Here is a 12,418-nt window from a genome sequence, read left to right as displayed (position 1 = left end):
CTTCTGCTCCAGGGTGTCTTCTGGCATGACTGACCCTGGCTAAGTGGCTGTTGTACTGTACTACACCGCAGTATTTTTGGGATGAATTAGGGATGAGGTGAGTGTGGTGATCATCCAACATCGCTGAATGCAATCAAATCATCACAGCAGTGCTCCAAAATCTAATATGAAGCCTTCCCTGGCCCAGAGACAACAGCAAGATAAAGTCTTTTTAAAAACCATGAAAGAGCAGATGTCCCAATACTTTAATCCATATAGTGTCTATGTTATACTCAAGTGTTCCTGTTTGCACTGTCTTAGCCTGTAATGCTTTGGCAGTTTGCCTCTTTTTGCACATCATAGTCATTTAACAGTATTTTTTGCAAGCTATATAAATCGTATGGTCTGTGAAAGAAGAGCCATGCGGTTTACAGGCAAATGACCATCGTCCCTCCTCTTCGCAGCATCTGTCATTTCTGGATCCGGTCTAATTCCCAATATGTTCCCGTAAATCCCAGCCGCATTTGAAGTGTGAGAGAATGCCATATTATCTCCGTTTCTCTCTGGTTAGCACCCACCACAATTACAGCCTTTTGTTGCGAGTTCTGAGGGAAGGAGAAGCCGAACAAAGCCAGGGACGCTGGGAAAAGTGGGCGAACCTCCAGAGGGCAAACATAGCTCAACTTGTCTGAACTCCCGTCCCTACTATGATGTGGCCAGGGCCCTAATTCGGCCATGTTATATTACTAGCTTGCTTTAGAAAATAGACATGCTGGAAAGCGCTGAGAAAAAATCCAGTATTCAGCCGGTTGAGGATGGAGTCCGACTATCAGCTCGAAGCTCTTATGCTCTCTACATGAATTCTTTCATCCTGAGGTGGAGCTGATAAAGCAGTTAGCTGGAAGTGTGTAGCATGAATGCAAGGAAAAGCCAGCAGGGAGACTGTACAAAGCAGCCGTTGTGCTGTGGTCCTGTAGTTTCCTTGAGAGAGAGAGAGAGTGAAAGAAAGAGAGAGAGAGAGAGAGTTGAGGAATGGAAAAGATTATCCATTGGAATGTCTGGGCTGACCTCAAATAGAGCGGACGGCCCAGGCAGCCAATAGGATCGTGTTGCTTAGCGTTGAGCTAATTTTTTCCTGATGATTGCAGTCGCCGTCTCTATAAAACAGTCTGAAGAGCTGTGCAAGGCTGAACCTAGCCCAGCGAAGCTCACATATGGTATGTGTTGGTGGAATTCAAGTGACAGATGCCTGAGAGGTAAAACACTTCTTTGCTGCAAATCGCGGCATAATTTGTTGGCATTTCCTTTCACGCTTGCAAACCAAATCCTGTGCTGCTTGCTTTAGCATCGGATGCTTAACCATATGGGCCTTGGACATCTCTATTTTAAGCCCTCCTGACCATGGTAACCAAGAACAAAACATTAAAGGGCAGGACCAAAAATTGAGAAATGACTGAAATTACGGTTTGGCAGGTTTCATTAAACAGAAAAAAGCCAAAGGCATGCCATAATTTTGGGGCCTTCAGCATTGTCAGGTCTATGAAGAGAGGAGTTAGAGGAGTTGAAGGCTTGTGAGCTATCAATCACAACATTTTATCAGCAGCAGACAGTTCCCCAAGCTTTGTTGAGCTTTTTGAGTCACTGGCTGGCTTAGTCACATGAACAGTTCTGTCAGATTCTGTCATAAGTCAGTGCTACCCTTACATATCTGTTTACGAAACCTTGACAAATGCAAGGATGAGGTTTGGCAGCTTAGTTCTGGCAGGACTCTAAATGCCTTGTGACCAGGTGAGTAATAACCCATTGAGACACATCGCGATGCAAAACTGGGACAGTGTGTGTATGATGGAAATGGTTGATATTAGCTGCATTCTGGTAATTATGCCACCAGACTGAGTTGCTTTGTTTGAACACCAAAGACTGCAGTTAACTTGACCCACGGCAGCAGGTTCAGCTTGACACACACCAGCACATTCAAGGTCACATGACACACCCCCAGCCTCAGGCCACCTGTCACCCAGCTGTGGTCTTATTATGAGGTTGTACAACATGGACAGAGTCATCAGTTTTTGTCATTCAAATTGGGTTCAAGATATTGTAAGAATATTGAGTTGTGAATTGAATTGTGAGCTTAGTGTATTTTTACACACCTGCATTGGAACTCTGTGAGGCATATTTAAAAAGCAGAGCCTAATAGACCTATTTATTGGGATTATCCCAGTCCAATCTTATTAGGCCCATCAGCTTTTGCTTACCTGACAAAAATAAAACTGAAATGCTTAAGTCTTCCAGTGGTTCGAAACTGGGGAAAGAGAACACCCACTGTGTGCACTATGTATAATATTAAGTCAAGTCCAAAAAAAAAAAAACCCTAAAAAGTAGCAGTTCAGAGTGTGTATCACTGTGCACAGTAACTGGAAGCCCAAATCATCGGGAAGTCCAGTCAGATTATATAGATAGATTTAAATATACTTAAAAACTCAACATATCAGTCTAGAAAGTCTTATTATATCATCACTATCTCCAAATTGACAACTTTACAGAAGCAGAAAACATCTTTCATAACTTTCAATGGAAGTCAGAGTAAAAAGATTTTATTCCAAGTCATTTTGGAGAATTTCTATTAGCCCATTCATTTGGACACAATTTAAAGAACAACTGCCAGATTCAAAGTATGTCAAAAAGTGTACAAAGTTTTGTAATGATACATATAGAGAAAACGTATTGTATGTTTAAATCTGGCATTTAAATAATGATGAATGTACAAATAGAAATGCTTCAAAATTACTTTCACAAGGATTGTGGTGGCTAGATTACTTGGTCAGATCATCTCCAAAACATCTGGCAGGTCTTGTGGGGTGTTCCAGATACCACAGTGCACCTTCAGAGTCCATTCCTAGAATGGTCCAATCTGTTGGACCTTCGGCAGGTGGTTGTTATAACTGATATAACGTGTATAACTTAAATCGCATAACTTTATTATGTATGAAAGTACAACGAATGAAACCTTTGGTAGATTAGTCTTCCTAACATTCAGTTGTCCGGTATGATGGAATAGTTACATGTCTAACATCTGAGGAGGATGACAAAACACGTTGTTTACTGTTCTGCTGCTGAGTTCTGCTGATCAGACTTGTATTATTGAAGCACTGAGACAGCCTTCTAGCCCGTCCACCAATGGTGCCAACGCATGTTTGTGTCTCTCTCTCTCCCTGTATCCCTCCCCCTGAATATGTGTGTGTGTATGTATGTGCTAGTGCTCTAAAAATGGGGCAGCCTGCAATCTCACCGCAGGGATCCACACAGAAAGCATGTCAGGATATCCACTGTTCCGGTATAAAGCAGGGAGACAGAGAGGATAAAGAGGGGTCTGCAGATGACGGGCCACTGTCAAACTGTCCAGGACAAATCCCAGCTTTTAATCTCTAGCTGATGTCAAATCATATTTATGGCTTGATTATACATTTTGATATTTTGAGGATCTATTTTTTTTCCTATATTAATTCTCCTGAAGCTGTAGCCTCTTGTGTTTTTGTCCGTGTCCTTTGTACAACGATGTCGTAGGAATGACTGCAATGGCCAAAACAGCCATATTAACGCTCCCCCCCTGCTTGTTTCCTAGGGCCAGCCATGCATATGCATGCCTGTATTTGCTCAGCTCTCGATGACTCATCATTCCAGAAAGTTCTCTACGTCTCTTTCAGCTCACTGGCTAATTTCTCTCAGACTTGTTGGTCCTAGCAGCTCTGGAGGGATCACATTGAATCATGACACTACAGAACAGTAGAACACATTCAGCAGCTTTGTGGCATATCCCCATATAGAACGCACTGGAATATTAAAAGAAATACACTGTTTATCCAAAAGTATCCAGACACCCCTTCTAATTCAGTCAATTCCGTGACTTTTAAGTACACCCAAAACACACATGTGCAATCTTCATAGAAAAGCATTTCCAAAAGAATGGGATGCACTGGGATGCCTTATGCCAAGCATACGATAGAAGGGTTTAAACTTAAAGGTTTAAAGTTCCCTGGAGTAATATAAGTGGCATTTGTGATCCAGAATGGATCATTCAACATTGGTTTCTGACCCCTTCAATGCTCTTGTGGCTATTTAGTGTGAAACCTGAATGCTTGGAAGTTTGGACCTGACTTTTACATCTAGTCCACATATTTTGCTTAGGGTTGAGATCAGGACTTTATGAAGACCATTCCGAAAGCTTAATGCTTTATCCATTTCACAACCACCTTTGATGCATGTTTGGGGTCATTGTCCTGTTGGAAAACCCAGTTGCGTCCAAGTTGCTGAGGAATTCTGATATAGTGTTCCTTCTTCATTTTACTATAAAATTTGTAATGGTCCCAAATTCACTTGCTGCAAAACAGCCCCAGAGCACAACGCTACCACCGTGCCCAACTTTTTTCTTATAAATTGAAGGGTCCAGTGCAGACACTCCTGCCTCGTTTGTCTGTGTATCTCCAGAGTCTATCGCTATCTGTTCACCTCTCAGCGAGTGGTGTCAGATAGCACAGGCCACAGCATACAGGTGTCTTACGAGTGTTTCCACTAGGATTTTTTTCAGCAGCAGTGGCAAGCCCACACATTTCATAAAAGTGTAAAGAAGCGGTGGCAATAATGTTATATGTAGTGGAAATGCTTTTTATTGTTGTATAAAGCTACTCATCTGTTTGAGTCCTTTGCTCCTAATCTAATGAGCCACTCAGATCCAGAGCTATATTTATATTAAAAAAGAGGTATTTGCATGCGTTTTGGCCTCCTGTCCACACAAAAATGCAGTTTTTGATAACTGAAAGCTGGACATTGGTTCTCTTTTGCTCTCTTTTGTAAATTCTAGGAGATGAGGAAAACAGAGCTTTACGAAAAAGCTGATGGCATGCATGTTTCTGGCTGAATCTCAGATACCTCCTTAATCCCTATATAGTGATCTATGTAAATCATAAAGCTACAACCTTTACACACAGACTGCACTGGAGTCCAGATTTCCACATATGAATAAATGTAAATTCTATTACAGATATATTATTAATGCTCTGTTTAGATTTAGAATCTGTGAATTTAGGATTTTGTGGCTTGCATAGTACATTACATAGGGAGTACATAGGGGGGTTTAATGTTCTGGCACTTTTGCACAGGAGTTGTGAATTGTGAATCCCGGGACGTGCTGCTTTGCCATTAGCGGCCAGAGTCTGGGGGAGCACAATTTGCCATGCTCTCTTTGGGTGGGTAGATCACTCCTATAGCAATGTTGGTCGGCCACCGAGCGTGTAGCTGCCCCACGATGCTGCATCTGTGGCAGTCCTATGTATCTGGATCTTGCATGAATCCTTGCGCGCCTAGTGTCGGGAGCATTGCTAGTGCTAGGGGGAGGTATAAACTGGTGGGTTAATTGGCAGTACCAAATCGGGATAAAAGGAATAAGTAAAACAATTGACAAACAAATTCTAATATTTCCAAAACTGAGGGGAGGAAAACTCTACATATTGTTTTTAACGCAGAATCTCCATTCATAATGCTGTGAAGTCCTGACTAGGCATAATCCTTGTTAGTGATACTAGTTGCTATGTGATCTTTTTGAGTGCTTTCTGGTCTTACGCCCCTGATGGACACTTTATGACATGGTAACATGTAGAGAATGTGTGCTCCCTACCGCAGAAATAACAGTGACTCCTGACATCCCATTAATACGAGCCTTGTGGATGCTTTGACTGACTGCCTACAGAAATAGAGATCTCAGCACAACAGGTGCATGCTGATAGTTTATGACTTGTGGTGGTTGAAGTGGGTCATGCAAGGATATGCAGAGGAACTGGTCTTAGGCTGTCTAGACTTAACATGACCTGCGACACATTTGCACATCGACTTCTTCTGATGGTCTTGTGGTGTCACCGCTTATAAAATCTGCCAGCAGCACAGAGACTGATCCACTATGGCTTGTTCCAAGCATATCTTCACAGACCATTCATGCTAATGCAGTTTAAGCTTTCTCTCCGCTCCAGATGTTGTTTTTTTCATGAAGGGAACTCTTCTCGATTTCGGTGTACAAAATCTCTAGTCATGGTGGAATTGAGGATTATTCTCACATGGATTCAGTGGATTCCTGTGGTAGCAAACCAAAGACAAAAACGGGAATGCTGCTGTGCTGTCACACATTGTGATGAACAAAGCATCGCTCTGCGAAAATTGTTTGTCCAGTTCATCTGGACTTTATATCAAAGTAATCTTATCAGGATAATCTGCAGTGATATAATTGCAGAGCGCCGTGGATTAAGTGGATTTGGTGCTTGGGTGGAGATTAACTCTGGATGGGTTAGTGTCTCTTGACTTCAGGGACATCCTGGCCTGATACTCAATCGGCCGGAGTGCAGCAGCTGAAGAACTGCCCCCTTTGATGGAATCAGATTTTTCCCGCAGGGTTAAGATCACAAAGGGGGGTTTCTTTGATGTCTGATGTGGATTCATAAAGAAGATGAGTTGTGTGTTAGACCTCAGTTTGTATAACCTCACCACAACACAAAATTTAATTTCTCCAAATGTGGTTGGGTCTGTGTGCTAGCAGGCCTGTATGTGTGTGTGTGTGGAAGCGTTCAGGGAGAATGCGAGTGAGAGAGCTGTCTTGTGACCTAATTGGCGGCGTAATTAGATCTCAGTGGGTGGGATGGTAGAAACTCCAGTGTTTTGTCTGCACTGTGTGTGTGTGTGTGTGTGTGTGCGCGCGTACATAATATGTGCAGTGCTGAACGGGTGTCCCTTCTCATTACTCAGCCTCGTAGCCTCCAGGACCTGATAACGAAAGATGGATCCCAAACCAGTGTGGAGGCATTGTCTCAGTGTGTGTGTGTGTGTGTGTGTGTGTGTGTGTGAGCGTCTTCACAAACGTCCTGATTTGTAGGAAAAACAAGGAAAAACAAAAGCCAATATCAAGGTAAAAAAAAGAACATTTTTTATGTGAAGCAGACTTTGCTCACTCACTCACCCACTCACACATTTAGCAGGCTGAACATTCTCCGCTATGGGCGCTATTAGTACTCCAAATACTGTAGCTTTTGATGCTTCACATTAATGATACTGCGTGTCCTCGTTTAAAACTGAAAGTGTAAAACTGTCTATTATTGGTATAAGCAAATGATAATATGGGAGGAGACTGTAGGAGAGGCAGGAGGACTTTGGACTGGAGTGTGGGTGGCTTCTGCTTTGTGGTAGAAGGCCAGACCCCCGTCTAATAAGTGGAGATAGGACTGATAGATAAGACTGAGTTAAAGGGAGGAGATAATGGGGTCAGATCTTCACATCTGATCCTCACAGCAAAGCCTTTTCTGGACAGCAGAGACAGTTACTCCAACAAAGCAGGAAAAACTCTTTTCAGTAATTGATTTCAGAAGAAACAGTGAATAAGTAGGTGTCCCAATACTTTTGACCATGTGATGTATACTACAAATGGACAATATAGCATGACCCCACTTACAGCTGATTTGTGCATAGAGAGATACGGTTAGATACGTTTCTTCTACACGGTAGAAAACTTCTTATGCTGAAAACCTCAGCTTCAAGAATGATGAGTAGCTATTGCTGCTAATGATCTCCGTTATTCAACCAAAAGCTCATTAGCCTAACATCACCTGCTCATGATTAGTTAAGAACACAAACTGTCGAGTGGATCTAAGAAACCCTCAGCTGGAGGGACTCGTTTCCCTCCTCCATATTTAACACAGTCTATACATAATGTATTATAATAGAGCACATTACAGTATAACCAGGTGTGTGTATGTGTGTGTTTGTTGCTGAAGCCATTTTAATAAGGATGAAAATGCTATCTTTAATGTTGGTTAATCAGAGGGATCTGTACCTCAGATCTTCCTGCATCTGTAGCATATGGTTAATTACCAATGCGAAAATACCAAAATATGGTTGAATACCAATGCAAAAATAAAATGTTCCTAAAATAGAAACCAGCCAGGCTTTTCTAGGCTAGATTACTGTAGTAACACTGTAATAAGCCTGAACTATCAGGTCAGTCAAAACCACTGTTGGTAAGAACCATGTTTGTAATAGAGATGTGTGAAGAACCTTAAACAATCTTCCAGTTTCAGGTTTCTTCACATTCAATGCAATTCAATACAATATATCTATTACACAACTGGTTCTTTATGGTAGCAGCTTAATTTTTAGGAGTGTATGATGTATTGTACTATGCAGAGTCTCTGAAGATTATGATTGGCCAGTATGGAAATTACATGTCTGTGAGGTCTTCTCTTTCTTATCTCACATTCTCCAGAACTGTCTGCTACATCTAAACTCAAAGAAAGCCTCTCTTGTCATGCTCCTGTAGCTTGTACTGACCGTCTTAAGCAGTAATGTAATTTATGTATGGAGTGGAGATACGTGCTTGTGTGCGTTTACCCTCTATTTACAGTTCAGTAGGGGTTTGTGGGTGATTAGGTAAACAGTTCTATTGGCCATATTTCATATCTCATTTTCACTTTATTGATGCTTACCCTCTCCTGGTTAACTGCAGACAGGGCTGATGTGTTATGTATACTGTTAAGCTAATTGGAGCAGCAGTTATCGGAGTGCTTTAAATCTTTGTTTTGATGAGCGACATTATGGTAATGAGTACTGTGGATAAGGAAGCTCTCTGGGGAGCTCAGCGGCCTCGCGGGGGCGAATAGAGTTTCTGTACAGCCTTAATTGTTTGCTGCTTTATGGAGGAGAGTTTGTTTGCTGGTTCATGAAGGAGGGTGTGGGCTATAAAACGTGGGGACTGTGGAAATGTGGTCATTTAAAGGAGAATGGAGAGAGAGAGAGACTGTGAGGAAGAGAAAGTGTACAAGAGAAGGACAGCTAGAAAGAAAAAGTGTAGGAGAGAGACAGATAGGAAGAAAAAGTGTGTAAGAGAGAGACAGCTAGAAAGAGAAAGCGAGTAATAGAGAGACAGCTAGAAAGAGCAAGCGAGTAATAGAGAGACAGCTAGGAAGAGAAAGTGTAGGAGAGAGACAGATAGGAAGAAAAGTGTGTAAGAGAGAGACAGCTAGAAAGAGAAAGCGAGTAATAGAGAGACAGCTAGAAAGAGCAAGCGAGTAATAGAGAGACAGCTAGAAAGAGAAAGTGTATAAGAGAGAGACAGCTAGGAAGAGAAAGCGAGTAATAGAGAGACAGCTAGAAAGAGCAAGCGAGTAATAGAGAGACAGCTAGAAAGAGAAAGTGTATAAGAGAGAGACAGCTAGGAAGAGAAAGTGTAGGAGAGAGACAGATAGGAAGAAAAAGTGTGTAAGAGAGAGACAGCTAGAAAGAGAAAGCGAGTAATAGAGAGACAGCTAGAAAGAGCAAGCGAGTAATAGAGAGACAGCTAGGAAGAGAAAGCGAGTAAGAGAGAGACAGCTAGAAAGAGAAAGTGTATAAGAGAGAGACAGCTAGGAAGAGAAAGTGTAGGAGAGAGACAGATAGGAAGAAAAAGTGTGTAAGAGAGAGACAGCTAGAAAGAGAAAGCGAGTAATAGAGAGACAGCTAGAAAGAGCAAGCGAGTAATAGAGAGACAGCTAGAAAGAGAAAGTGTATAAGAGAGAGACAGCTAGGAAGAGAAAGCGTGTAAGAGAGAGACAGCTAGGAAGAGAAAGCGTGTAAGAGAGAGACAGCTAGGAAGAGAAAGCGAGTAATAGAGAGACAGCTAGAAAGAGAAAGCGAGTAATAGAGAGACAGCTAGGAAGAGAAAGGGAGTAATAGAGAGACAGCTAGAAAGAGAGTGTATAAGAGAGAGACAGCTAGGAAGAGAAAGCGAGTAATAGAGAGACAGCTAGAAAGAGAAAGTGTATAAGAGAGAGACAGCTAGGAAGAGAAAGCGTGTAAGAGAGAGACAGCTAGAGAGAGACAGCTAGGAAGAGAAAGCGTGTAAGAGAGAGACAGCTAGAGAGAGACAGCTAGGAAGAGAAAGTGTATAAGAAAGAGACAAGCTAGGAAGAAATAGCCTATACCAGAGAGACAGCTAGGAAGAGACAATACACGTGAGAGAGAGAGAGAGACAGCTAACATGAGAAAGTCTGTGACAGGGATACTGAGAAGCAGAGAGAGTACAGCCAGGAGGAGAAAGTGCATGCGAGAGAGAGACAACCAGGAAAAAAAAGGAGTAGTGCATGCAAGTGCAAGACAGCCGAAAAGAAAAGGTGTTAAGCGTGAGAGGATGACCACTAAGAAGAGAGTGCATGCAAGAGAGAGACAGCTAGGAGGAGAAAGTACACGGGAGAGAGAGACAGCCAGAAAGAGAGGTGCATGAGAAAGAGAGACAGCCAGGAAGAGAAGGTGTGCGAGAGAGGGACACAGATACCTACTTTACAAAAAAACCTCCTTCAAAAACAACCCCAAACCTGCTGTATGTCAAAATTCACTGCAAACCTAAACTAAACACATTTTTGGGCAGCAGACGTTCTGCTTTGATAGGTCAGCTGGTCTAAATTTGTCCTCTTTATGTCACATGCACTCGTGAAGTGTTCTACAAGGACATTTCAGCATATAGCCCTGCCTATTCCTTATGTTTGTTAACACATCAGTTCACGGAAATGTAGCACTTGAACGAGGCCGCTCTCTTTATATGGAGTGTGTGGAGGCTAATGAGCTCCTCCATGCCTTGTTTACGATATAGAAGAGCTCCAGAGCTGTGTGACGGCGACTGTTTACATTCACCATCTGTGTGAATGCACACTCTTGTGTGGAGCTACCTGTATCCGCAAGACTTGTAATGCCTGGAGCGAAGTAAAGACTTGGCTGGGGGCCAGCAGTGGGCCGATGCCAAGAGCAGGCTCGCAGAGATCTGCGCTAGTCTGAGAGTTTAAAAACTTTCCACACTGTTGGACTAGTGCTGACAGCTTCGAGGTCTATAAGCTCACAGTCAGGACACGATGCGTGCAAGGGGGAGAAACACACATCATACACAGCCTGCAACTGTGCGGCCTCTTAGACAAGCTGCCGAAACATCACTGCGGCGTCTGTGTGTGTGTGCACTACAGGCCAAAAGTGAGCGTAAACAACATAATCAAAAAATGAACATGAATAGGTTGCAAAAGGGGTATTAGAAAGTGGTATAAAATGTCCAAAGGTTTGTAGAAACCTCCTTGTCTGACAGTTCTTAAGGAATCAAGGGTATTAATTGGGGAGTTTGGTCCTCCATTGTTGTAGTAACAGCTCATTCTCATCTGGGAAGGCTTTACACTCAATTTTGGAACACTGCTGTGAGGATTTGATTGCATTCAGCCACACAAGCTTTAGTGTGGTCTGGTACCTGACACTCAAAGTCATTACAAAGGCACTGGATGGAGAGTGCACATAAGATGGGAAATCCGACTGGGCCTTGTCGCTTCGCCCCTTTCTGAGTTGGGTGGAAGCATTGACATCGCTTGCTTGATGGTCCTCTGGTTGGCAATCATCAAATAAGCGATGTCAAACCTACCGATGAATTCGGCTTTCTCTCCATTGCGCACTTTGGAGCTGAGATACAGCTGCGTCCCACCTAGAGGATATTTTACTGACACAACGATCCCCACACTCCAGCTCAGCAGTTAACTTTAGACAAACTGTCTTTATACTCGGCCTAACAATGGTGGTCCCTCATATCAGCCACTTCCGCGTAGTGTGCATTTCCGCACACAAGATTACAACGTTGTTAACAATGATTTCAGATGTGATTTTTTGCAAGAATAAAGTTTCAAGGCCACTCTAAGACGGGAGCTTACGTATTTTTGAATTTTATTAAAGTGATTGGAAAACAGAGCAGAAATGTGCACTGATATTAGCTAGCTTAGCGAGTGGGCTGAGGATCCAAAACCATGGAGAAAAAAACCTTCATATTCAGCTTTCTGTCCTTTCAACAGAAGTAACTCGATCATTTGTCACCAGCCGCTCAAATCATTCTCTTCTAAACATTTATAAGGGTGTTTTCTTTCAGCCAGACTTGAATTTGTTTTGTAGGGAGCAGACTGTTATGCTGCTAACTAACTAATTCTAACCAGCTTCTGATTCAGAGCAGTTTAACACCTGTAACTGTCAACTTGATGGTTTAGCATTAATTGAATGATTCATTTAAAGCTGCACCGTGTTCACCTCATCACCCTGTGGACAAACTAAACATTGCATTTGGTCATTTTTCAGTTTTAAAATGAGGCAGGTTGAGCTTGTACGGAAGCCACTTAAACAGCCGTATACCATGGTATTATTTTGGACAGTAAACCAGTATGGAAAAAAGTTAATACCACCCAACCCTACTCTTATGCTCCATGACTTTTATTACACCCTAAGGATCAGTAATCGGTAACTACATGCAAAGCAATGCAAACTGGTGGAGTTCCTAGGAGTTTGAGATGTTATAATGGTAAATGGTATGTTGGTGAATGGCAAATTGGTTCAGCTGTCAAATATTTTTGAAACCTCACTG

General features: G+C 42.4%; 1 protein-coding gene across 3 annotated transcripts in view; it reads left to right on the top strand.

The window, feature by feature from the left end:
- rxrab (retinoid x receptor, alpha b) overlaps nucleotides 1–12,418 on the top strand; it is a 60,542-nt gene that overhangs the window by 20,537 nt on the left and 27,587 nt on the right. Inside the window, exon 1 of one of the 3 annotated variants that reach the window (XM_072665180.1) lies at nucleotides 3,302–3,306. The exons of the other annotated variants lie outside the window; for them this stretch is intronic. The gene's annotated coding sequence lies outside the window, so the exon portion shown is untranslated. Of the gene's footprint in view, nucleotides 1–3,301; nucleotides 3,307–12,418 lie in introns of those variants that run through there. 3 annotated transcript variants of the gene reach the window in all.

The sequence above is a fragment of the Salminus brasiliensis genome, chromosome 20 (genome assembly GCF_030463535.1).
Source record: "Salminus brasiliensis chromosome 20, fSalBra1.hap2, whole genome shotgun sequence".
NCBI classification, from domain to species: domain Eukaryota; kingdom Metazoa; phylum Chordata; class Actinopteri; order Characiformes; family Bryconidae; genus Salminus; species Salminus brasiliensis.
Note: the sequence above shows the minus strand (reverse complement) of the source record. Positions and strands in the feature narration are given on the sequence as shown.